Raw genomic sequence first — 25,210 nt, forward strand, 5'->3', positions numbered from 1 at the left:
AGGTGGGGCAAATCACGCTGGAGGAGTGGTCTCAGATCAGGGACCTATGCACCCTTCTGCACAGTTTTGAAATGGCGACGAAGATGTTTAGTGCTGACGATGCCATTATCAGCATGACTATTCCGGTGATTTACATGCTGGAGCACATGTTAAACAGAATTCGGAGTCAGGTGGTGGCACAAGAGGAGGTGGAGGAAGTAGAGGAGGAGGAGTTGTATGCGGAAGGGCTAACATCTGCAAGGTCCAGACGGTCGGCAGCACCAAGGCGGCAGGCATGTGAGGGTGGGGGAGATGATTTTACCAGGGCGCATGGTAGCAGCCAAACTAGTGAGGAAGGTGCAGGAGCCCAGGAAGAAGTGGAGGACGAACTGATGGAAGACTCATCAGATGAGGGAGACCTTGATCACATTTCTGTTGTGCGAGGTTGGGGGGAGAGGACAGAGGAAGGAAGCATGATTGCTACCTCGCCACCAACACAACAGGGACTTGGTGCTCCTGGATGCGCAACACACATGAGTGCCTTCTTGCTGCACTACCTGCAACATGACCCTCGAATTGTGAGAATTAGAAATAATCCTGACTACTGGGTTGCCACACTGTTAGATCCCCGGTACAAAAGTAAATTTGCAGAAATTATTCCTGCCATAGAAAGGGATGCACGCATGCAGGAGTATCAGCAGAGACTGTTGCAGAATCTTACATGTGCTTTTCCACAAAATACCAGTGGTGCACGTAGTGAATCTCACAGTTCCAACTTGCCAACCGTGGGACCGTCAAGTGTTCAGCACTCAAACCGTAACAGAACCACAGTATCTGCTGGTAACATCAATTTTGCGGAATCATTTCACCACTTTTTTAGCCCATCCTTTGCAAGGCCACAGGAGACAAGAAGTCTGACACATAGTCAACGCCTAGAGACGATGGTACAGGAGTATCTCCAAGTAAACATTGAAGCCACGACTGTGTCACTGGACCCTTGCTCTTTTTGGGCTTCCAATCTGGATAAATGGCCGGAGCTAGCCACTTACGCCTTGGAGATCTTGTCATGCCCCGCAGCCAGCGTTCTGTCTGAACGTGTGTTCAGCGCTGCTGGTGGTGTGCTGACAGATAAGCGCACGCGGCTCTCCACTGATAATGTAGACAGACTCACGTTCATAAAGATGAACAAATCATGGATCCGAAACGACTTTTCTACCCCTGTGTCATCCTGGGGAGAGTAAAAGCTTGATGATTGGTTAAAATCACCCTACCAACCGTTTTAAGCTTTCAAATTACTAATCATGTTTATCTGTATCTTGACTGGAAAATAATTTGGGCTTTGTAGCAGTGTGCAGCACTGATCCTATTAGGCCATCTATAATAAGCTTCACCAGATTTAAAATTAAAAATAATTTTTAGCTGCATCTAGCCCGGAAAATAATTTTGGGGCTCCGAGATGCGCAAGACACATAAGTGCCTTCTTGCTGCACTACCTGCAGCATGACCCTCATATTGTCAGAATTCGAAGTAATCATGACTACTGGGTTACCACACTCTTAGATCCCCCAAACTTTTCGATCAACCTTTTCATTTTAATAAAGACCAAAAAAATGGTCATTTTTGAAATTATAAGCATTAGCAGGTTGTTAGAAACTGAAATCAAACAGTTTTCAACTCAAAACTTTATTCTAGGTGATGTTACATTTTCACATAGGACCCCTTGTTCGAAAGGAGCTTCTGAACTCTCTCGTCCATTGAATTTGTCAGGTTTTGGATGGTTTCTGCTTCAATTGTTTTGCATGAGGACAGAATACCCTCCCAGAGCTGTTGCTTAGATGTGAACTGCCTCCCGCCATCATAGACACTCCTTTTAATGATGCTCCAAAGGTTCTGAATGGGGTAGAGGTCAGGGGAGCATGGGGGTCACACCATAAGTTTGTCCCCTTTTATGCCCATATCAGCCAGAGATGCAGATGTTTTATGTGCAGCATGAGATGGTGCATTATCATGCAGAAAAATGATCTTGCTGTGAAATACACGGTTCTTCTTCTTGAACCATGGCAGGAAGTGCTGTTTGAGAAAATCCACATACATTATGGAGTTCATCTTTAGCGCCTTCAGGGATCCTAAAGGGGCCGACAATCTCTCTCCCCATGATTCCAGCCCAAAACATTACTCCACCTCCTCCTTGTTGGCGCTGTAGCCGTGTTTGCGTGGGGTGTCCATCAACCAGCCATCCTCCACTCCATTCATCTGGACCATCGAGCGCTGCACGGCACTCATCCGTGAACAAAACAGTTTTGAAATCAGTCTTCATGTAATGTTTGGCCCACTGGAGCCGTTTCTGCTTGTGTGAAGTGGATAGAGGAGGTCGACAGGATGGCATATGCACAGCTGCAAACCTCTGAAGGACCCTGCATCTTGTTGTTCGGGGGACGTTGGAGGCACAAGCAGCTTCAAAAACTTGTCTGCTGCTATGACAAGGCTTTTTTGCCGCTGCTGTTTCAACCTGACGTAATTGCCTGTAGGAAAGAGTCCTCAATTTGCCCTTATCAGCACGCACACGTGTGTACTGTGAATCAGCTACATACTTCTTGATTGCCAAGACACTTCATCCTGATCATCGCACAATGTTGATTGTAGTCATGCCTTGACCTAAACACTCCACAATTTGTTGCTTCTCAGCAGCCGACACATCCTTTTTCTTTCCCATTTTGGCAGAAAATGTAGGCTGCTTAATAATGTGAGAGAGCCTTCTTAAGTAGTCTTGCCTTTCATTGGACACACCTGCCAAACTAATTAGCACAGGTGTCTGCAATTGCTTACAGTGATATAAAGAGCCCTGACACACATCACCATCAATGAGTTTAACTGACAAACAAACAAATTCTTCCCTTATCACTCCTAAACACTTTTTGCATAATAATTTGGAACGCGGTGTACATGTGCTTTTCCACAAAACACCAGTGGTTCACGTAGTGAATCTTACAGTTCTAACTTGCCAACCGTGGTCTGTATGGAATTGTTCAATAAAGGGCCCAAAATTAAGATAACATAGATGGGAGAGGTCTCTATGAATAGGAATTCCTAAGTATTTGATACCCTGTGAGGGCCAGGCAAAGGGAAAGTTGGACTGGATGGAATCCTATATGGATTTAGGGAGGGAGACATCGAGGGCCTCAGACTTCGCTGCATTGATTTTAAAATTTTACCATGTAACAAAGTGATCTATTTCAGCCATAACAGCAGGGATGGATATATGTGATTGAGTGATATATACTAGGACATCATCAGCAAATAGAGAGCACTTGTACTCGGTGCCTCCCACCTCAATCCACCTAATATTGGGGTTATGGCGAATTGATGAGAGCAGGTGCTCCGTCACTAGGATGTATAAGAGAGGGGACAGAGGACATCCCTGCCTTGTCCCATTGGTGATTGTGAAAGGTGATGAAAATGTTCTGACGCACCCCCTGGGCCTTGGGACACCCGGAGCCGGACCCTTTTTGGTGGATGCTGGTGGTTGTAGTCTTCGTGGCGGCGATCCGGTTCCGTGGCTCAGGGCGGTCAAACCAGTGGCGGAACTATTTATGTGGTTTTGATGTTTAAATGTCCGACTACGCCACCCGTGGATTGCGGTCAGAGTGAACCGCCGCTACAGGGCAGACCGCTAAGGCTGGTGTTGTGGGTGCAGCAGAGCGTAGCATAACTCCCCACGGGAGGAGTATAGCCTCAGGGCAGTGTATGCGGAGGATGGGGGTGATGGTGCAGGGCAGCAGCAGTAACGACACGGAGTCAGTGATGCAGTTCAGGGCCTTTACTCACAGTTCTTATTATCCAGACCACGTCTGCAGGTAACGGCTGCCCACGTCGTACTGTGCTCACCAGGTGAGGGGCTCAGACAACTCCCAGATAACTTTGGAGCGCTTCACAGGACCCCCTTTGTGTGTCCTTTGTCTGGCCTTTCTTACCAACACTTCTGTCCGGCTGCCTCGGGCCTCCTCTTGGTAAACTTGGCGCCAGTTTCCCTGACCCTATGTGGTGCCTTCCTAGCGGGTGGAGCAAGGGGCTGCGCCACATAAAATGTCAGAGCCTCCGGTTTCTAGCTGAGGGTCGTTTCCTGCCTCCACTAGTTCGGGGACCGGTCTCCCCCTTTGGCCTGACCCCTCCACGCAGGTGGATTCGGGCGTGCGGTGGCGACTCGCCCGTCCGCACCCCTGGGATCCCTTCATTCCTCGTTCCTGGAGCCTTCTCCGCTCCTCTTCCTTCCTTCTCCCTCTTGCAGGCCTGGGCCTCTGTTACTAGGCCCGCCTCTGGAGCAGAGCTCATGCAGAGCCCCTGCTCCCTGCCACTTCTGCTCAGACTTCTCTGCACTGAACTAAGATGGTGCCCACCTTTTATACTCCCTTCTCAATGCACCCAGGAACTGCTTCCTCCCTGCTCCTGCACTGCAGGGTTCCCCTTCCTCAGTGTTCCCTCCCCCCACTCCAGCCAGGGACAGGGACTGTCGTGCCCATCTCAGGGGCATATTGGTCGCCCTGCCCCACGGCAATGTGGTGTAATGCATGCAGGTGTCGGGTCCTGATCCACACTCCATCCTTATCTGAGAGTGAGATATCACACCTCTGGGTGAGGTGCAATACGTCTGTAGCAACCGAGCCCTCGGTGCTACAGTTCCATTTATCTTCAGCCTAGGTGACGTATTGTGATACAGGGCCGTGATTTTGGCTATAAAACGGTCCCCTAGACCCCTACCCCAAGCTTTTTAAGAGAATCATATATGGCGTGCCAGGAGACTCTATGGAATGCTTTCTCAGCATCCAACGAGAGTATCTACTTACAAATTTTTAACTGCATCTAGCCCAGGAAATACTTTGTGCCTAGTAGCAGTGTCTGCTAGTCAGCGGATTATCCCGGCTATTAAGCAAGCTACACCACCTGTAGTTTGGACACTTAATTTTTTCAAAGGAAATGCTTCGGGACCACGGGATACTTAGTGAAGAGCATCAGGAGGCACCCCAAGGCATAGCGGCTGGGACTGGCACTAGGATGCCTTGCGGTGGACAGCCGAGCTCGATCCTTATAAAAGCTTTTTAACTGCAGCAGCTTTAGTGGACGCTACTGGAGCTGGAATTACGCGGCTGCTGGCATGAGACTTGCCCTCCAATAGATCCTTGTAAATGGATTTAAAGTGTATTCATTCAAATTAGAGGGACAATTTAAATTAAAAAGCTTAGAGCTGCCTCCACCACAGGGGGGCTCTCTCGACCCACCAGCGGACAGGCACCAGTATTGGGAGAGGGGGGCTGGCCGTCAGGGTTCACCGCGGCTCTGGCACAAACCCGGCGACACGGAGGTGGCACGGGCAGGAGCGGACTGGCCGTGTCGGCTTCTCACTTTTTGGATTTTAGAAGGGCATGACATGCCTATATCTGTGTCTCCCCCTCCTTTTACTCCTCCACCTCTTTTCTTTTCGCATGACTATATGTACTTGTCACTTTTCCATGTGTTAGTTGTGTCTTCTGAGCAGTTTGTCAGCTTTTGGACACCTTTGAAGGTGTTTTCTATGTGTTTCTATGTGTTTTTGTTTGCCTGCCATTGGTTTTAACGGTGTTCGAAGGTGTTCGACGAACAGTTCGACGAACAGTTCGGCGAACACACGGGTGTTCGACGAACCGAACCGAACTCGAACACTACGGGGCTGGCTCAACACTAGTTAACATCTGATGATGAGGGTTTGGATTCTTCTCGGACCCTTCTTCGTCCAGGCCCAGATCAACTGAAAAAAATTTTGGCCATTGCTACACATGCTTTCTCCCTCTTGAGTCTGTGAAGCTTTGGATCAGACCTCTGATGATCCGGAATAGAATTTGTGAACAACTCTGCAGACTCGTCCATCTGTGCTTCCCTACAGTCAGTTGGACGGTTGGAGAGCTGTGATGTGAGTGAAAACAAGGGTAATTGGGGTGCCACATCTGAGAACTGTACTGTGTGTGAAGTTGAGATGGAGGAAGAGGAGCAGAGGCCACTTGTTGCAGTGCTGGTCACCTACCGAAGCACATGTTCTTTCTGGCCCTCATCTACAGGGCATACCATTGTGTAACTGCCAAAGAAAGGGAGTGGAGTCCAGTAACAGAAGTTTTCAAAATGCTGCATAATTGCTCAGTGCACCAAACCAAACCTACTTTTCATCTCTCATATCATACGTGTCTCACAACCCTAAACAGCTATTCAGTACTTTCAAGTCTCTCCTCTGTCCACCAGCTCCCCCTCCCTAAACTCTCATCTCAGCCTCAATCTTCAAGCAGAAGATTGACAATGTAGGGCAAAACTTTTGCTTAAAGTCCCAACAGCCACTCCTCATAACTACTCAACTCTCCTCCTTCAAATCCAGCTTTTTTTCTGCCATCACGGAAGATCATCTTTACTCTCCAAATCACATCTCACCACCTGTGAACTTGACCCAATACCATCCCATCTCATTCCAAACTGTACCACAGTCTTCATCCCAACCCTAACCCTTCTCTTCTATCTGTCACTAACAACTGGTGTCTTCCCCTCATGATTCAAACTTAAGTCAATCACACCTATCCTCAAAAAGCCCTCCCTTAACCCATCCTATGTCTAGCTATCACCCCATCTCACTTCGCCCCTATGCATTAAAGCTACTGGATCAACACATTAATTTTGAACTCTCCTCCCACCTCTCCTCCTGCTCCCTCTTTGACCGCTTACAATCTGGCTTCTGACTGCATTATTCCACTGAAACTGCCCTGACTAAAGTCACCAATGACCGACTAACTACCAAATCCCAGCAACAATACTCTTTCCTGCTCCTCCTAGACCTGTCATCTGCCTTCGACACAGTAGACCATTCCCTCTTACCACAGACTACCATCTCTCGACATCACAGACTTGGCCCTATCTTGAATCTTTTCATACCTAACCAACAGGACATTCAGTGTCTCTCACTCACACACCACCTCCTCATCTCGCCCCCTATGTGTCGGTGTCATCCAAGGTTCAGTTTTAGGACCCATGCTCTTCTACATCTACACCTTTGGCTTGGGACAGCTCATAGTTTCATGGCTTTCATTATCACCTCTATGCTGATGACACACAGATCTACCTCTCTGGACATGATATCACCTCCTTACTAACCAGAATCCCACAATGTGTGTCCTGTATTTCATCTTTCCTCTCTGCTAGAATTGTAAAATTTAGGAAGGATAAACCAGAATGTATCATCTTTCCACCATGTGATTCATCTCCCCAACTGACCTATCCATTAAAGTGAATGGCTGCTCACTCTCCCAAGTCCCGCAAGTTTGACTCTGATCTGTCCTTTAAACATCAGATCCAAGCCTTTTCCACGTTCTGCTGACTCCAACTCGAAAATATCTCAGGGATTCGCACATTCCTTAACCATGAATCTGGAAAAAAAACAGTGCACGTCCTCATCATCTCCCGCTTCGACTACTAAAAGCTCCTTCTCTGTGGCCTCCCTTCTACGACTCTCGCACCCCTACAATCTATCCTAAACTGTGTTGGCCAATTAATCCACCTGTCACCCCGCTATTCCCAGACTTCTCCCCTCTGTCAATCCCTGCGCTGGCTCCCTTTTGCCCAGAGACTACAATTGAAAAGCCTAATTTTGACATACTAAGCCATCGAAAACCTGTCTCTTCCATACATGTGTGACCTAGTCTCCCTGTACTAGTTACCTTCATGCACCCTCCCATCCTTCCATGATCTCCTTCTCTACTTCCCTCTTACCTCTTCTTGCCACAATCGCATACAAGATTTGTCCCGTGCATCTCCCCTACTGTGATAACGCTGTACCCCAACACATCAGACTGTTGCCTACCGTGGAAACCTTGAAAAGTAAGCTGAAGACTCACTTCTAGAGATGAGCGTTGTTCTACTCGAACTGTTCGCCAATCTCAAATTCGAGCTGTTTTGGGCAGTGTTCGAGCCGTTCGGCGAACACGAACGATTTGAGAAAAATTCGGCTGTTCGAGGTTATGTTCGATAACTGTTCGTGCACCAAAATCATAACTGGATTTTTTCTCAGTAATGATGAAAATTAATGTTAATACGCAGTTTGAGTGTACAGCGGGGTGGGGGGAGGGGCAGGGGATGGATCTCTGCAGGAATAATGAAGATCTCCATTTTTTTTTCTCTTTCCCGCATTTGCAGTGGGGAGGTGCAGTCTGTCAGCCTATCAGCAGCGCACACACGGAGCGAACTGCTGTTTTTCACACAAGCAAGGGCATGTGTCATTGGCAGTGTATGTCACATGTCCTTGCCCTATAAGACCAAGCCATTTTCCCCGTCGCCACCATTTTCTCACTGCTGCAGCTGCGTGTTAGACGGCACCGCTGTTGCTGTGTGCGCTATACCTTGTTAATTTCAAGCCAATTTTCGCACAAATCTACAGATAGCTTGGGAGTAGGGACTAGTTGTGATTGCAGTCCTTTTAAGGACTAGGTTACAGCATTTCCTACGACTTTTATCAGGCAGGTCTGTGCTCTTAAATAGATAGATTGTGGGAGTAAAGACTAATTGTAATTGCAGTCCTTTTCAGGACTAGGTTACATCAGTTCCTATCAGTTTTTGCCAGGCAGGTCTGTGCCAGTGCTGTGCAAGTTTTTTTCACAGCATTTGGCTGAATCTAGCAAAGCTAATCCTTTTTGGCCTATTGCAGAGTGTGTTAGTCAGTGGAGTAGCCTATCTGTGTTGCAAGATATACCACCTGTGTATAGAATACCAATTTTTTTACTGCACCTAGTGAAGTAAAATCTTTTGGGCATAGCATCATTCTATTAGTCCATCTATACTGACCTCCAGCAGGTTGCAAATTGAATATAATTTTTTTCTGCATCTAGCTCTGAAAAAATATTGGGGCTTCTAGCAGTGTGTGGGACTTGTTCTATTAGTCCATCTATACTGACCTCCATCAGGTTGCAAACTGAGTATAATTTTTTTCTGCATCTAGCTATGAAAAAATATTTGGCCTTCTAGCAGTGTGTGGGACTTTCTCTATTAGTCCATCTATACTGACCTCCATCAGGTTGCAAACTGAATATATTTTTTTTCTGCATCTACCTCTGAAAAAATATTGGGCTTCTAGCTGTGTGTGGGACTTGTTCTATTAATCCATCTATACAGACCTCCATCAGGTTGCAAACTGAATATAATTTTTTTCTGCATCTAGCTCTGAAAAAATATTTGGCCTTCTAGTAGTGTGTGGGACTTTCTCTATTAGTCCATCTATACTGACCTCTATCAGGTTGCAAATTAAAAATAATTTTTATCTGCATCTAGCTCTGAAAAAATATTTGGCCTTCTAGCAGTGTGTGGGACTTTCTCGTTTAGTCCATCTATACTGACCTCCATCAGGTTGCAAATTAAAAATATTTTTTATCTGCATCTACCTCTGAAAAAATATTGGGCTTCTAGCTGTGTGTGGGACTTGTTCTATTAATACATCTATACAGACCTCCATCAGGTTGCAAACTGAATATAATTTTTTTCTGCATCTAGCTCTGAAAAAATAGTTGGCCTTCTAGCAGTGTGTGGGACTTTCTCTATTAGTCCATCTATACTGACCTCCATCAGGTTGCAAATTCAAAATAATTTTTATCTGCATCTAGCTCTGAAAAAATATTTGGCCTTCTAGCAGTGTGTGGGACTTTCTCTATTAGTCCATCTATACTGACCTCCATCAGGTTGCAAATTAAAAATAATTTTTATCTGCATCTACCTCTGAAAAAATATTTGGGCTTCTAGCTGTGTGTGGGACTTGTTCTATTAGTCCATCTATACTGACCTCCATCAGGTTGCAAACTGAATATAATTTTTTTCTGCATCTAGCTCTGAAAAAATATTTGGCCTTCTAGTAGTGTGTGGGACTTTCTCTATTAGTCCATCTATACTGATCTCCATCAGGTTGCAAATTAAAAATAATTTTTATCTGCATCTAGCTCTGAAAAAATATTTGGCCTTCTAGCAGTGTGTGGGACTTTCTCTATTAGTCCATCTATACTGACCTCCATCAGGTTGCAAATTAAAAATAATTTTTATGTGCATCTACCTCTGAAAAAATATTTGGGCTTCTAGCTGTGTGTGGGACTTGTTCTATTAGTCCATCTATACTGACCTCCATCAGGTTGCAAACTGAATATAATTTTTTTCTGCATCTAGCTCTGAAAAAATATTTGGCCTTCTAGCAGTGTGTGGGACTTTCTCTATTAGTCCATCTATACTGACCTCCATCAGGTTGCAAATTCAAAATAATTTTTATCTGCATCTAGCTCTGAAAAAATATTTGGCCTTCTAGCAGTGTGTGGGACTTTCTCTATTAGTCCATCTATACTGACCTCCATCAGGTTGCAAATTAAAAATAATTTTTATCTGCATCTAGCTCTGAAAAAATATTTGGCCTTCTAGCAGTGTGTGGGACTTTCTCTCTTAGTCCATCTATACTGACCTCCATCAGGTTGCAAATTAAAAATAATTTTTATCTGCATCTACCTCTGAAAAAATATTTGGGCTTCTAGCTGTGTGTGGGACTTGTTCTATTAGTCCATCTATAATGACCTCCATCAGGTTGCAAACTGAATATATTTTTTTTCTGCATCTAGCTCTGAAAAAATATTTGGCCTTCTAGCAGTGTGTGGGACTTTCTCTATTAGTCCATCTATACTGACCTCCATCAGGTTGCAAATTAAAAATAATTTTTTTTCTGCATCTACCTCTGAAAAAATATTGGGCTTCTAGCTGTGTGTGGGACTTGTTCTATTAATCCATCTATACAGACCTCCATCAGGTGGCAAACTGAATATAATTTTTTTCTGCATCTACCTCTGAAAAAATATTTGGGCTTCTAGCTGTGTGTGGGACTTGTTCTATTAGTCCACCTATACTGACCTCCATCAGGTTGCAAATTCAAAATAATTTTTTGTCTGCATCTAGCTCTGAAAAAATATTTGGCCTTCTAGCTGTGTGTGGGACTTGTTCTATTAGTCCATCTCTACTGACCTCCATCAGGTTGCAAACTGAATATATTTTTTTCTGCATCTACCTCTGAAAAAATATTTGGGCTTCTAGCTGTGTGTGGGACTTGTTCTATTAGTCCATCTATGCTGACCTCCATCAGGTTGCAAATCGAATATAATTTTTTTCTCCATCTAACCCAGCCAATAGTTTTGGCCTAATACCACAGTTTGGCCACTCAGCTCTGCTCGGTTCCCATCCATTGTTTTTTTGTGCAAACAACTCCAGAGTTGTGAATTAGTTAACCACCAAAATGAGTGGAAAAAGGCCTGCTGCTGGTGGAAAGGGGAATAGGCGTGTTGGGAAGGGGAAAAAAGGTTGTGTCCGTGGGGTAGGTGTTAAAGCAACAGTAACATCTGCAGAAGAAAGACCATCTTCCAGCCAAACTAAAATGTCTACTTCTTTTAGCGGACAATGTGATAAGATCCCTTTCTTACGGCCACGCCAATCGCTACAAATTCCAGATGAGGCACAAAAACAGCAGGTGCTTCAACGGATATCAAGTGCTCCTTTAAGTGGGCTCTCCTCCACATCAACTTCAACATCACAAATACTCCAGTCCTCAAAGGTGTCACCCCAATCGCACTTGCTTCCTCACAGCTCCCAAATCTCCAGCTGCCCGTCTGAGTATGAGGTAGAACAGATGGTTGAGTCTGCAGAGCTGTTTACTCATACTATAGCCTGGGAATCAGAGGTCGACTCCAGCGCTTCTGTAAATCCAGACGAGGAAATGATCTGCACTGATGCCCAGAATCTTTATGAGTCGGATCCAGGACCAGACGCAGAAGGTTCTGACCATAATGTAGACCCTCATTCCCAAACTGTAACTCCTGTTGGTGGAGACAATGAGGAAGACGATGATGAGACTCAAATACCTGATTGGAGCGACAACTTTAGTTTTTTGTCAGGGCAGGAACAGGTTGGCTCTGAGGACGACGGGTGTGAAAACGCACAGGGTGATGATCATAGAATCATAGAATCATAGAATGGTAGAGTTGGAAGGGACCTCCTGGGTCATCTGGTCCAACCCCCTGCTCAAAGCAGGATTCACTAGATCATCTCAGACAGATGTCTGTCCAGCCTCTGTTTGAAGACGTCCATTGAAGGGGAACTCACCACCTCTCGTGGCAGCCTGTTCCACTCATTAATCACCCTAACTGTCAAAAAGTTTTTTCTAATATCTAATCTGTGTCTCCTCCCATTTAGTTTCATCCCATTGCTTCTAGTCTTTCCTTGTGCAAATGAGAATAAAGATGATCCTTCTACAATGTGACAGCCCTTGACATATTTGTAGACAGCTATTAAGTCTCCTCTCAGTCTTCTTTTTTGCAAGCTAAACATTCCCAAATCCTGCAACCGTTCCTCATAGGACATGGTTTGCAGACCAGTCACCATTCTGTCTTTTTTAAAATGTGGTGCCCAAAACTGTACACAGTATTCCAGATGAGGTCTGACCAAAGAGGAGTAAAGACCGATAATGACTTCACGTGATCTATACTGTATGCTTCTGTTAATACATCCCAGAATTGTATTTGCCTTTTTTGCTGCTGCATCACACTGTTGACTCATGTTCAGTCTATGATCTATTAGTATACCTAAGTCTTTTTCACATGTACTGTTGCTTAGCTCTATTCCTCCCATTCTGTATATGCTTTTTTCATTTTTATTGCCCAGATGTAGTACTTTGCATTTTTCCCGGTTAAAAACCATTCTGTTGGTTGCTGCCCACTGCTCCAGTTTATTTAGGTCTTTTTGAATCCTCTCTCTCTCTTCTCTAGTATTAGCTATCCCTCCTAGCTTTGTGTCATCAGCAAATTTAATCAGTTTACCCTCAATTCCTTCATCTAAATCATTGATAAAGATGTTGAACAATACAGGTCCCAGGACGGAGCCCTGTGGTACCCCACTTGAGACATTCATCCAGCTGGATGTGAAGCCATTTACAACCACCCTTTGAGTCCGATCACTAAGCCAGTTATGAATCCACCTAACAGTTGCCTGGTCCATTGCATACTTGGTCATTTTTTCAATAAGGATGATGTGAGATACTTTGTCAAATGCTTTGCTGAAGTCAAGATATACTATATCTACAGCATTTCCCTGATCCACCCAGTCAGTGATTCTGTCATAGAAGGAAATTAAGTTAGTCTGACATGACTTGTTAGTTACAAACCCATGCTGACTCTGGTTAATCACTTCATTCTTATCCATGTACTTACATACATGTTGTTTAATAATTTGTTCAAAGATCTTTCCTGGTATAGAAGTCAGACTCACCGGCCTATAGTTCCCTGGGTCCACCTTCTTCCCCTTTTTGAAGATAGGAACAACATTTGCTCTTCTCCAGTCTTCTGGGACTTCTCCTGTTCTCCAAGAATTTTCAAAGATTATGGAGAGTGGTTCGTTCTAAAATTTCTTCTACAATCTCCTTCAGTACTCTGGGGTGTAATTCATCTGGACCTGGAGACTTGAACTCATTTATGTTAGCTAAATATTCCCTCACAATCTTTCTGTTTACTGATAACTTGGATTCCTCTATTCCTTTAAAAGGACAGTGAAGATCAGTTGATGTTACATTTTCTTTCTGAGAGAAAACAGATGCAAAATAGGAATTAAAAAGTTCGGCCTTCTCAACATCCTCTCTTACCATTTCTCCATTTTCATCCTGTAAAAATCCTATAGCATCTTTGACTTTTCTTTTACTTTTGACATACCCCCAAAATCCTTTTTTATTGCTTTTGACATCTCTTGCAAGCCTTAATTCATTGTCAGCTTTAGCTAACCTGATACGTGCCCTACAGGATCTGCAGACTGCATTATAATCTTCTTTAGATATGCCTCCCTCTTTCCATTTAATAAACATTTCTTTCTTTCTTTTTAGCATGTGTTTAAGTTCTGTGTTCATCCATCCTGGTTTCCTTAAATGCTTCCCATTCTTCCTACTTTTCGTGATTGTTAACGATTGTGCTTTGAGAATCTCATTTTTAAAAATTTCCCATCCTTCCTGGACATTTTTGTCCTTAAGGACATCCAGCCATTGGATCCCTCCTATTCTCTTTCTGAGTCTCTTAAAATCTGCCTTTCTAAAATCTAACCTTGAAGTTTGAGTCTTCACATGTCTTCCTCCTCTAGTTATCCAAAATTCTATAATAGCATGATCGCTGCCTCCTAGGGTCCCAGCCACCTTTACCTCCTCAACCATTTCCTCCCTGTATATAAGGATTAGATCCAAAGTAGCAGATCCCCTTGTTTTCTCCCCTACCTTTTGGAAGATAAAGTTGTCAGCAAGAGAGGATAAGAATTTGCTTGACCTGTTAGTTTTACTTGAGAGAGATTCCCAACAAATGTCTGGATAGTTGAAATCTCCCATGACCACTACGTCATATTTTTTGGAGAACTTGGTCATTTGATACATAAAGAGTTCATCCATATCTTCAGCTTGCCCAAGTGGCCTGTAGTAAATGCCTACAATGGTGTCCTTTCCGTTGTTCTCTCCTTGTATTCTTACCCAAACAGTTTCCACAGAACTCCCAGTCTCTGAAGCTTCAATCTCTGTGCAGATATACGCTTTTCTAACATACAATGCAACACCTCCTCCTCGTTTATCAAGTCTGTTTCTTGCAAATAAGTTGTATCCTTTTAGCCTTTTATTCCAATCATGTGTATCGTCCCACCAAGTTTCAGTGATTCCAATGACATCATATTCCTTTTCCTGCATTAGTAGTTCCAATTCTCCTTGTTTGTTGCCCATGCTTTGTGCATTTGTATAAAAACATTTTAGTTTGTGATTGGTTTCTCTTCCTCCCATATTTTTATTATTTAGATTTTTTTGTCTTTGTTCTTCTTTTCCACTTCCAGTAGCAGAGATCTCAATAGTATTTGTCAGCTGTATGGCTTTTTCTGGCCTTTTGCTTCCCTTCCCACATTGTTCTAGTTTAAAGCTCTTCTGATGAGTGTAGCAAGGCGACTTCCAAATACATGTTTTCCAGTCTTCGTAAGGTGCACCCCATCTCTAGCAAGTAGTCCATCGTATAGGTAATTCATTCCGTGATCCAGAAATCCAAATCCTTGTTGACGGCACCATCGACGTAGCCAGTTGTTCACCTGTAGAATCTTATTCCACCTCATTGTTCCATGGCCATCCACTGGGAGGATGGATGAGAAGACCACCTGCGCTCCCAATTCTTTCACTTTCTTGCCTAAGTCTTCAAAGTCACTGCAGATGGTTGCCAGGTCCTTTCTTGCGGTGTCATTTGTCCCCACATGTATTAGCAGGAATGGGTAGTGATCTGTAGGTCTGAAGAGTCTTGATATCCTGTCAGACACATCTTTAATTTTTGCTCCTGGAAGACAGCACATTTCTCTTGAGGTTATGTCTGGTCTGCAGATAGCGGCCTCTGTTCCTCTTAACAGGGAATCCCCCATGACCACCACTCTCCGTTTTTTCTTCACAACATTCTTCTTTCTCCATCCAGGAGGATTCTGAGGGCTTACAAGGTCATTCATTGCTGGCAAAGTCTTATCTTGCTGTATTTCTTCATGGTTCTCCTGTGTGAGAGCCTGGTACTGGTTCCTGAGCAGTATGGTTGCTGACTGCCTCTCGATCCTCCTGCTTCTGTGGGTCACATGCTTCCATTCCTCTGTTTCGTCAGGTGCAGTTCGAATTTCTTCTCTTTCTGAATCATGAAGAGATAATTCTGCTCTGTCTAAGAACTCTTCACCTTCCTTAATGATTTTCAAGGTAGTTAACCTCTCTTCTAGATTTCGCAACTTTTCCTCCAACAGGGACACAAGCTTGCATTTCTGGCATGTGAAGTCTGGCTTTTCCACTGGCAAGTCTGTGAACATGTAGCAGGATATGCAGCTCACCAAATGGCTCCTGGACTCTTCCATGTTCTTATTGTTAATGTTCTGAAAACAGTGAAAAAAGCTTAAAAAAAAAGCTTCAAAATGCTCCTCCCCTGGTTTACCGATGTCCTCTTTTCAGCTCCAACAGCCAAAATCCAGTGTTCTTTGAGCTCGCGGAGAGTCTTCACTTACCCCAAAATGCAGTGGGAATATGCAAATTATCTCCTCAGGACTCCTCCCCTGGTTTACCGATGTCCTCTTCTCAGCTCCAACAGCCAAAATCCAGTGTTCTTTGAGCTCGCGGAGACTCTTCACTTACCCCAAAATGCAGTGGGAATATGCAAATTATCTCCTCAGGACTCCTCCCCTGGTTTACCGATGTCCTCTTTTCAGCTCCAACAGCCAAAATCCAGTGTTCTTTGAGCTCGCGGAGACTCTTCACTTACCCCAAAATGCAGTGGGAATATGCAAATTATCTCCTCAGGACTCCTCCCCTGGTTTACCGATGTCCTCTTTTCAGCTCCAACAGCCAAAATCCAGTGTTCTTTGAGCTCGCGGAGACTCTTCACTTACCCCAAAATGCAGTGGGAATATGCAAATTATCTCCTCAGGACTCCTCCCCTGGTTTACCGATGTCCTCTTTTCAGCTCCAACAGCCAAAATCCAGTGTTCTTTGAGCTCGCGGAGACTCTTCACTTACCCCAAAATGCAGTGGGAATATGCAAATTATCTCCTCAGGACTCCTCCCCTGGTTTACCGATGTCCTCTTTTCAGCTCCAACAGCCAAAATCCAGTGTTCTTTGAGCTCGCGGAGACTCTTCACTTACCCCAAAATGCAGTGGGAATATGCAAATTATCTCCTCAGGACTCCTCCCCTGGTTTACCGATGTCCTCTTTTCAGCTCCAACAGCCAAAATCCAGTGTTCTTTGAGCTCGCGGAGACTCTTCACTTACCCCAAAATGCAGTGGGAATATGCAAATTATCTCCTCAGGACTCCTCCCCTGGTTTACCGATGTCCTCTTTTCAGCTCCAACAGCCAAAATCCAGTGTTCTTTGAGCTCGCGGAGACTCTTCACTTACCCCAAAATGCAGTGGGAATATGCAAATTATCTCCTCAGGACTCCTCCCCTGGTTTACCGATGTCCTCTTTTCAGCTCCAACAGCCAAAATCCAGTGTTCTTTGAGCTCGCGGAGACTCTTCACTTACCCCAAAATGCAGTGGGAATATGCAAATTATCTCCTCAGGACTCCTCCCCTGGTTTACCGATGTCCTCTTTTCAGCTCCAACAGCCAAAATCCAGTGTTCTTTGAGCTCGCGGAGACTCTTCACTTACCCCAAAATGCAGTGGGAATATGCAAATTATCTCCTCAGGACTCCTCCCCTGGTTTACCGATGTCCTCTTTTCAGCTCCAACAGCCAAAATCCAGTGTTCTTTGAGCTCGCGGAGACTCTTCACTTACCCCAAAATGCAGTGGGAATATGCAAATTATCTCCTCAGGACTCCTCCCCTGGACTCCTCCCATGATGATGAGGTTGGAGATCCCACTTACTGTCAACCCACAGTCAGCCAAGAGATGAGGTCAGCAGAGGAGGTGGAGGAAGATGCTAGTGATGACGAGGTCAGGTTGTGCCTTCCTAGACAGAGACATAGTACTGGAAGCACGTCAACAACTGCATCCTCAAACACAACTCTGCCTCTCACCACAAGTCGTGGTGGCTCTTCAGGTCGCATGGGTGCTAAGCCTTGCATAGCCTGGGCATTTTTTCAGATCGATAAAGATGACCCAACTCGTGTTATCTGTAACATTTGTCAGCAAAAGCTAAGTAGAGGCCAAAAAATACATAGTTTGAGTACTTCATGCATGAACCGGCACATGGACATGAAGCATAAGTTGCAGTGGGAAGCTCAGTGTGCTACAATGCGGCCTAGCCGGCCGGGCCAACCACCGTCTGCCATATCTTGTGCATCCGCGGCCTCTTCATCCTCTGTGACTGGGAAGACAGCAGTCACACCTGTTTTGGGGCGCAGACCTGCCACCTCTTTACCCGCAACAGCCAGCGTGATTGGCAGGTCATCATTTTCTTTGGAGGTGGTAACACCAGCTGGTGTTGAGCGCTGTCCGACATCGATAGCACCACCTTTGGATCAAGGCAACCTAACATGGCCGCCTGCATCTTCCTCACAGACCGGCAGTTTGCCGGGGACACCCTTATCAACCCCGTCTAAGCACAATAGCCAGCCCTCGGTCCCTCAGATGTGGACAAGTAAAAGACCATTTCCTCCTAGCTATGAGAAAGCTAAGAGGTTGAATTTCACCATCTGCAAGCTCTTGGCTACAGAAATGCTGCCTTTCCGCCTGGTGGACACAGAGGATTTTCGAGACCTTATGTCCGTCGCAGTGCCCCAGTACCAGATGCCCAGTCGGCACTACTTCTCAAAGAAAGGTGTGCCTGCGCTCCACCAGCATGTCGCACACAACATCACCGCTTCTTTGAGAAACTCTGTGTGTGACAGGGTGCATTTCACCACAGACACTTGGACGAGTAGGCATGGACAGGGGCGTTACATGTCGCTGACTGGGCACTGGGTAACTATGGTGACAGCAGGACAAGGGGCTGCTGTCCAAGTCTTGCCGTCCCCACGAGTTGTGTGTCAATCCTCTTTATGTCAAAGTTCCTCCACTGCTTCTGCCTCCTCAACCTCCTCTCGGTCTTCCACCTGCACCCAAAGCCTGTCTGGTCATGCCACAAGCTTTCTAACTGCGCAGAAGGGATCCTGCACACCTCCTTACTATGCTGGCAGTAGGGCTCAACGTCATCAGGCGGTTTTTACTTTGAAATGTCTGGGAAATGTGAGTCACACAGCTGAGGAGTTGTGGTCAGCTCTGGAGAACCAATTTCATGAATGGTTGTCTCCACTGGACCTGAAACCAGGGAAGGCCGTGTGCGACAATGCTGCAAACCTGGGTGCGGCCCTTCGCCGGGGCAATGTCACACACGTGCCTTGTATGGCTCACGTGTTGAACCTGGTTGTCCAGCAATTTTTAGCGGACTATCCCAGACTAGATGGCCTTCTGCAGAGGGCACGGTCGCTGTGTGCTCACTTCCGCCGTTCGCATCCCGCAGCTCAGCGACTTACATCTCTACAGAAGTCGTTGGGCCTGCCACTTCACCGGCTAAAATGCGATGTGCCTACCCAGTGGAATTCAACTCTGCACATGTTGCAGCGACTGTGGCAGCACCGACAAGCCCTGGTGCAATACGTTCTGACGTATAGCCTGGGCCAACGAGATCCAGAGGAGGGGCAAATCACGCTGGAGGAGTGGTCTCAGATCAGGGACCTATGCACCCTTCTGCACAGTTTTGAAATGGCGACGAAGATGTTTAGTGCTGATGATGCCATTATCAGCATGACTATTCCAGTGATTTACATGCTGGAGCACATGTTAAACAGAATTCGGAGTCAGGTGGTGGCACAAGAGGAGGTGGAGGAAGTAGAGGAGGAGGAGTTGTATGCGGAAGGGCTAACATCTGCAAGGTCCAGACGGTCGGCAGCACCAAGGTGGCAGGCATGTGAGGGTGGGGGAGATGGTTTTACCAGGGCGCATGGTAGCAACCAAACTAGTGAGGAAGGTGCAGGAGCCCAGGAAGAAGTGGAGGACGAACTGATGGAAGACTCATCAGATCAGGGAGACCTTGATCACATTTCTGTTGTGCGAGGTTGGGGGGAGAGGACAGAGGAAGGAAGCATGATTGTTACCTCGCCACCAACACAACAGGGACTTGGTGCTCCTGGATGCGCAACACACATGAGTGCCTTCTTGCTGCACTACCTGCAACATGACCCTCGAATTGTGAGAATTAGAAATAATCCTGACTACTGGGTTGCCACACTGTTAGATCCCTGGTACAAAAGTAAATTTGCTGAAATTATTCCTGCCATAGAAAGGGATGCACGCATGCAGGAGTATCAGCAGAGACTGTTGCAGAATCTTACATCTGCTTTTCCACAAAACACCAGTGGTGCACGTAGTGAATCTCACAGTTCCAACTTGCCAACCGTGGGACCGTCAAGTGTTCAGCACTCAAACCGTAACAGAACCACAGTATCTGCTGGTAACATCAATTTTGCGGAATCATTTCACCACTTTTTTAGCCCATCCTTTGCAAGGCCACAGGAGACAAGAAGTCTGACACATAGTCAACACCTAGAGACGATGGTACAGGAGTATCTCCAAGTAAACATTGAAGCCATGACTGTGTCACTGGACCCTTGCTCTTTTTGGGCTTCCAATCTGGATAAATGGCCGGAGCTAGCCACTTACGCCTTGGAGATCTTGTCATGCCCCGCAGCCAGCGTTCTCTCTGAACGTGTGTTCAGCGCTGCTGGTGGTGTGCTGACAGATAAGCGCACGCGGCTCTCCACTGATAATGTAGACAGACTCACGTTCATAAAGATGAACAAATCATGGATCCGAAACGACTTTTCTACCCCTGTGTCATCCTGGGGAGAGTAAAAGCTTGATGATTGGTTAAAATCACCCTACCAACCGTTTTAAGCTTTCAAATTACTAATCATGTTTATCTGTATCTTGGCTGGAAAATAATTTTGGCTTTGTAGCAGTGTGCAGCACTGATTCTATTAGGCCATCTATAATAAGCTCCACCAGATTTAAAATTACTAATCATGTTTATCTGTATCTTGGCTGGAAAATAATTTGGGCTTTGTAGCAGTGTGCAGCACTGATCCTATTAGGCCATCTATACTAAGCTCCACCAGATTTAAAATTAATAATAATTTTTAGCTGCATCTAGCCCGGAAAATAATTTTGGGGCTCCGAGATGCGCAAGACACATAAGTGCCTTCTTGCTGCACTACCTGCAACATGACCCTCATATTGTCAGAATTCGAAGTAATCATGACTACTGGGTTGCCACACTCTTAGATCCCCCAAACTTTTCGATCAACCTTTTCATTTTAATTAAGACCAAAAAAATGGTCATTTTTGAAATTATAAGCATTAGCAGGTTATTAGAAACTGAAATCAAACAGTTTTCAACTCAAAACTTTATTCTAGGTGATGTTACATTTTCACAGAGGACCCCTTGTTCGAAAGGAGCTTCTGAACTCTCTCGTCCATTGAATTTGTCAGGTTTTGGATGGTTTCTGCTTCAATTGTTTTGCATGAGGACAGAATACCCTCCCAGAGGTTTTGCTTAGATGTGAACTGCCTCCCGCCATCATAGACACTCCTTTTGATGATGCTCCAGAGGTTCTGAATGGGGTAGAGGTCAGGGGAGCATGGGGGTCACACCATAAGTTTGTCCCCTTTTATGCCCATATCAGCCAGAGATGCAGATGTTTTATGTGCAGCATGAGATGGTGCATTATCATGCAAAAAAATGATCTTGCTGTGAAATACACGGTTCTTCTTCTTGAACCATGGCAGGAAGTGCTGTTTGAGAAAATCCACATACATTATGGAGTTCATCTTTAGCGCCTTCAGGGATCCTAAAGGGGCCGACAATCTCTCTCCCCATGATTCCAGCCCAAAACATTACTCCACCTCCTCCTTGTTGGCGCTGTAGCCGTGTTTGCGTGGGGTGTCCATCAACCAGCCATCCTCCACTCCATCCATCTGGACCATCGAGCGCTGCACGGCACTCATCCGTGAACAAAACAGTTTTGAAATCAGTCTTCATATAATGTTTAGCCCACTGAGGCCGTTTCTGCTTGTGTGAAGTGGATAGAGGAGGTCGACAGGATAGCGTATGCACAGCTGCAAACCTCTGAAGGACCCTGCATCTTGTTGTTCGGGGGACGTTGGAGGCACCAGCAGCTTCAAAAACTTGTCTGCTGCTATGACAAGGCTTTTTTGCCGCTGCTCTTTTAACCTGACGTAATTGCCTGTAGGAAAGAGTCCTCAATTTGCCCTTATCAGCACGCACACGTGTGTACTGTGAATCAGCTACATACTTCTTGATTGCCAAGACACTTCATCCTGATCATCGCACAATGTTGATTGTAGTCATGCCTTGACCTAAACACTCCACAATTTGTTGCTTCTCAGCAGCCGACACATCCTTTTTCTTTCCCATTTTGGCAGAAAATGTAGGCTGCTTAATAATGTGAGACAGCCTTCTTAAGTAGTCTTGCCTTTCATTGGACACACCTGCCAAACTAATTAGCACAGGTGTCTGCAATTGCTTACAGTGATATAAAGAGCCCTGACACACATCACCATCAATGAGTTTAACTGACAAACAAACAAATTCTTCCCTTATCACTCCTAAACACTTTTTGCATAATAATTTGGAACACAGTGTACATGTGCTTTTTCACAAAACACCAGTGGTTCACGTAGTGAATCTTACAGTTCTAACTTGCCAACCGTGGTCTGTATGGAGTTGTTCAATAAAGGGCCCAAAATTAAGATAACATAGATGGGAGAGGTCTCTATGAATAGGAATTCCTAAGTATTTGATACCCTGTGAGGGCCAGGCAAAGGGAAAGTTGGACTGGATGGAATCCTATATGGATTTGGGGAGGGAGACATCGAGGGCCTCAGACTTCGCTGCATTGATTTTAAAATTTGACCATGTAACAAAGTGATCTATTTCAGCCATAACAGCATGGATGGATATATGTGATTGAGTGATATATAATAGGACATCATCAGCAAATAGAGAGCACTTGTACTCGGTGCCTCCCACCTCAATCCACCTAATATTGGGGTTATGGCGAATTGATGAGAGCAGGTGCTCCGTCACTAGTATGTATAAGAGAGGGGACAGAGGACATCCCTGCCTTGTCCCATTGGTGATTGTGAAAGGTGATGAAAATGTTCTGATGCACCCCCTGGGCCTTGGGACACCCGGAGCCGGACCCTTTTTGGTGGATGCTGGTGGTTGTAGTCTTCGTGGCGGTGACCCGGTTCCGTGGCTCAGGGTGGTCAAACCAGTGGCGGAACTATTTATGTGGTTTTGATGTTTAAATGTCCGACTACGCCACCCGTGGATTGCGGTCAGAGTGAACCGCCGCTGCAGGGCAGACCACTGAGGCTGGTGTTGTGGGTGCAGCAGAGCGTAGCATAACTCCCCACGGGAGGAGTATAGCCTCAGGGCAGTGTATGCGGAGGATGGGGGTGATGGTGCAGGGCAGCAGCAGTAACGACACGGAGTCAGTGATGCAGTCCAGGGCCTTTACTCACAGTTCTTATTATCCAGACCACGTCTGCAGGTAACGGCTGCCCACGTCGTACTGTGCTCACCAGGTGAGGGGCTCAGACAACTCCCAGATAACTTTGGAGCGCTTCACAGGACCCCCTTTGTGTGTCCTTTGTCTGGCCTTTCTTACCAACCCTTCTGTCCGGCTGCCTCGGGCCTCCTCTTGGTAAACTTGGCGCCAGTTTCCCTGACACTATGTGGTGCCTTCCTAGCAGGTGTAGCGAGGGGCTGCGCCACATAAAATGTCACAGCCTCTGGTTTCTAGCTGAGGGTCGTTTCCTGCCTCCACTAGTTTCGGGGACCGGTCTCCCCCTTTGGCCTGACCCCTCCACGCAGGTGGATTCGGGCGTGCGGTGGCGACTCGCCCGTCCGCACCCCTGGGATCCCTTCATTCCTCGTTCCTGGAGCCTTCTCCGCTCCTCTTCCTTCCTTCTCCCTCTTCCAGGCCTGGGCCTCTGTTACTAGGCCCGCCTCCGGAGCAGTGCTCATGCAGAGCCCCTGCTCCCTGCCACTTCTGCTCAGACTTCTCTGCACTGAACTAAGATGGTGCCCACCTTTTATACTCCCTTCTCAATGCACCCAGGAACTGCTTCCTCCCTGCTCCTGCACTACAGGGTTCCCCTTCCTCAGTGTTCCCTCCCCCCACTCCAGCCAGGGACAGGGACTGTCGTGCCCATCTCAGAGGCATATTGGTCGCCCTGCCCCACGGCAATGTGGTGTAATGTATGCAGGTGTCGGGTCCTGATCCACACTCCATCCTTACCTGAGAGTGAGATATCACACCTCTGGGTGAGGTGCAATACCTCTGTAGCAACCGAGCCCTCAGGGTGCTAAGTTCCATTTATCTTCAGCCTAGGTGACGTATTGTGATACAGGGCCGTGATTTTGGCTATAAAAGGGTCTCCTAGACCCCTACCCCAAGCTTTTTAAGAGAATCATATATGGCGTGCCAGGAGACTCTATGGAATGCTTTCTCAGCATCCAACGAGAGTATCTAATTACAAATTTTTAACTGCATCTAGCCCAGGAAATACTTTGTGCCTAGTAGCAGTGTCTGCAAGTCAGCGGATTATCCCGGCTGTTAAGCAAGCTACACCACCTGTAGTTTGGACACTTAATTTTTTCAAAGGAAATGCTTCGGGACCACGGGATACTCAGTGAAGAGCATCAGGAGGCACCCCAAGGCATAGGGGCTGGGACTGGCAGTAGGATGCCTTGCGGTGGACAGCCGAGCTCGATCCTTATAAAAGCTTTTTAACTGCAGCAGCTTTAGTGGACGCTACTGGAGCTGGAATTACGCGGCTGCTGGCATGAGACTTGCCCTCCAATAGATCCTTGTAAATGGATTTAAAGTGTATTCATTCAAATTAGAGAGACAATTTAAATTAAAAAGCTTAGAGCTGCCTCCACCACAGGGGGGCTCGCTCGACCCACCAGCGGACAGGCACCAGTATTGGGAGAGGGGGGCTGGCCGTCAGGGTTCACCGCGGCTCTGGCACAAACTCGGCGACACGGAGGTGGCACGGGCAGGAGCGGACTGAACGTGTCGGCTTCTCACTTTTTGGATTTTAGAAGGGCATGACATGCCTATATTTGTGTCTCCCCCTCCTTTTACTCCTCCACCTCTTTTCTTTTCGCATGACTATATGTACTTGTCACTTTTCCATGTGTTAGTTGTGTCTTCTGAGCAGTTTGTCAGCTTTTGGACACCTTTGAAGGTGTTTTCTATGTGTTTCTATGTGTTTTTGTTTGCCTGCCATTGGTTTTAACGGTGTTCGAAGGTGTTCGACGAACAGTTCGACGAACAGTTCGGCGAACACACGGGTGTTCGACGAACCGAACCGAACTCGAACACTACGGGGGTGGCTCAACACTACTCACTTCTTCTGACAAGTGTACAATCTGTGGTAACCCTCGCTCCAGCATACCGCTGCATGACTAGCTGTCCCCTGGCCTACTATATCCTCACCCATCCCTTGTAAATTGTTTGTGTGCCCTCGCAGGCAGGGTCCTCTCTTCTTTTGTAGCAGTCGGTGACCCCTTTTCACATATAAAGCGCCACCGAATAAATATTGCTGTAATAATAATAATAATTA

Source organism: Phyllobates terribilis, unplaced genomic scaffold (assembly GCF_046119375.1).
Source record: "Phyllobates terribilis strain yellow unplaced genomic scaffold, ASM4611937v1 Scaffold_1__5_contigs__length_1240528914, whole genome shotgun sequence".
Classification (NCBI taxonomy): domain Eukaryota; kingdom Metazoa; phylum Chordata; class Amphibia; order Anura; family Dendrobatidae; genus Phyllobates; species Phyllobates terribilis.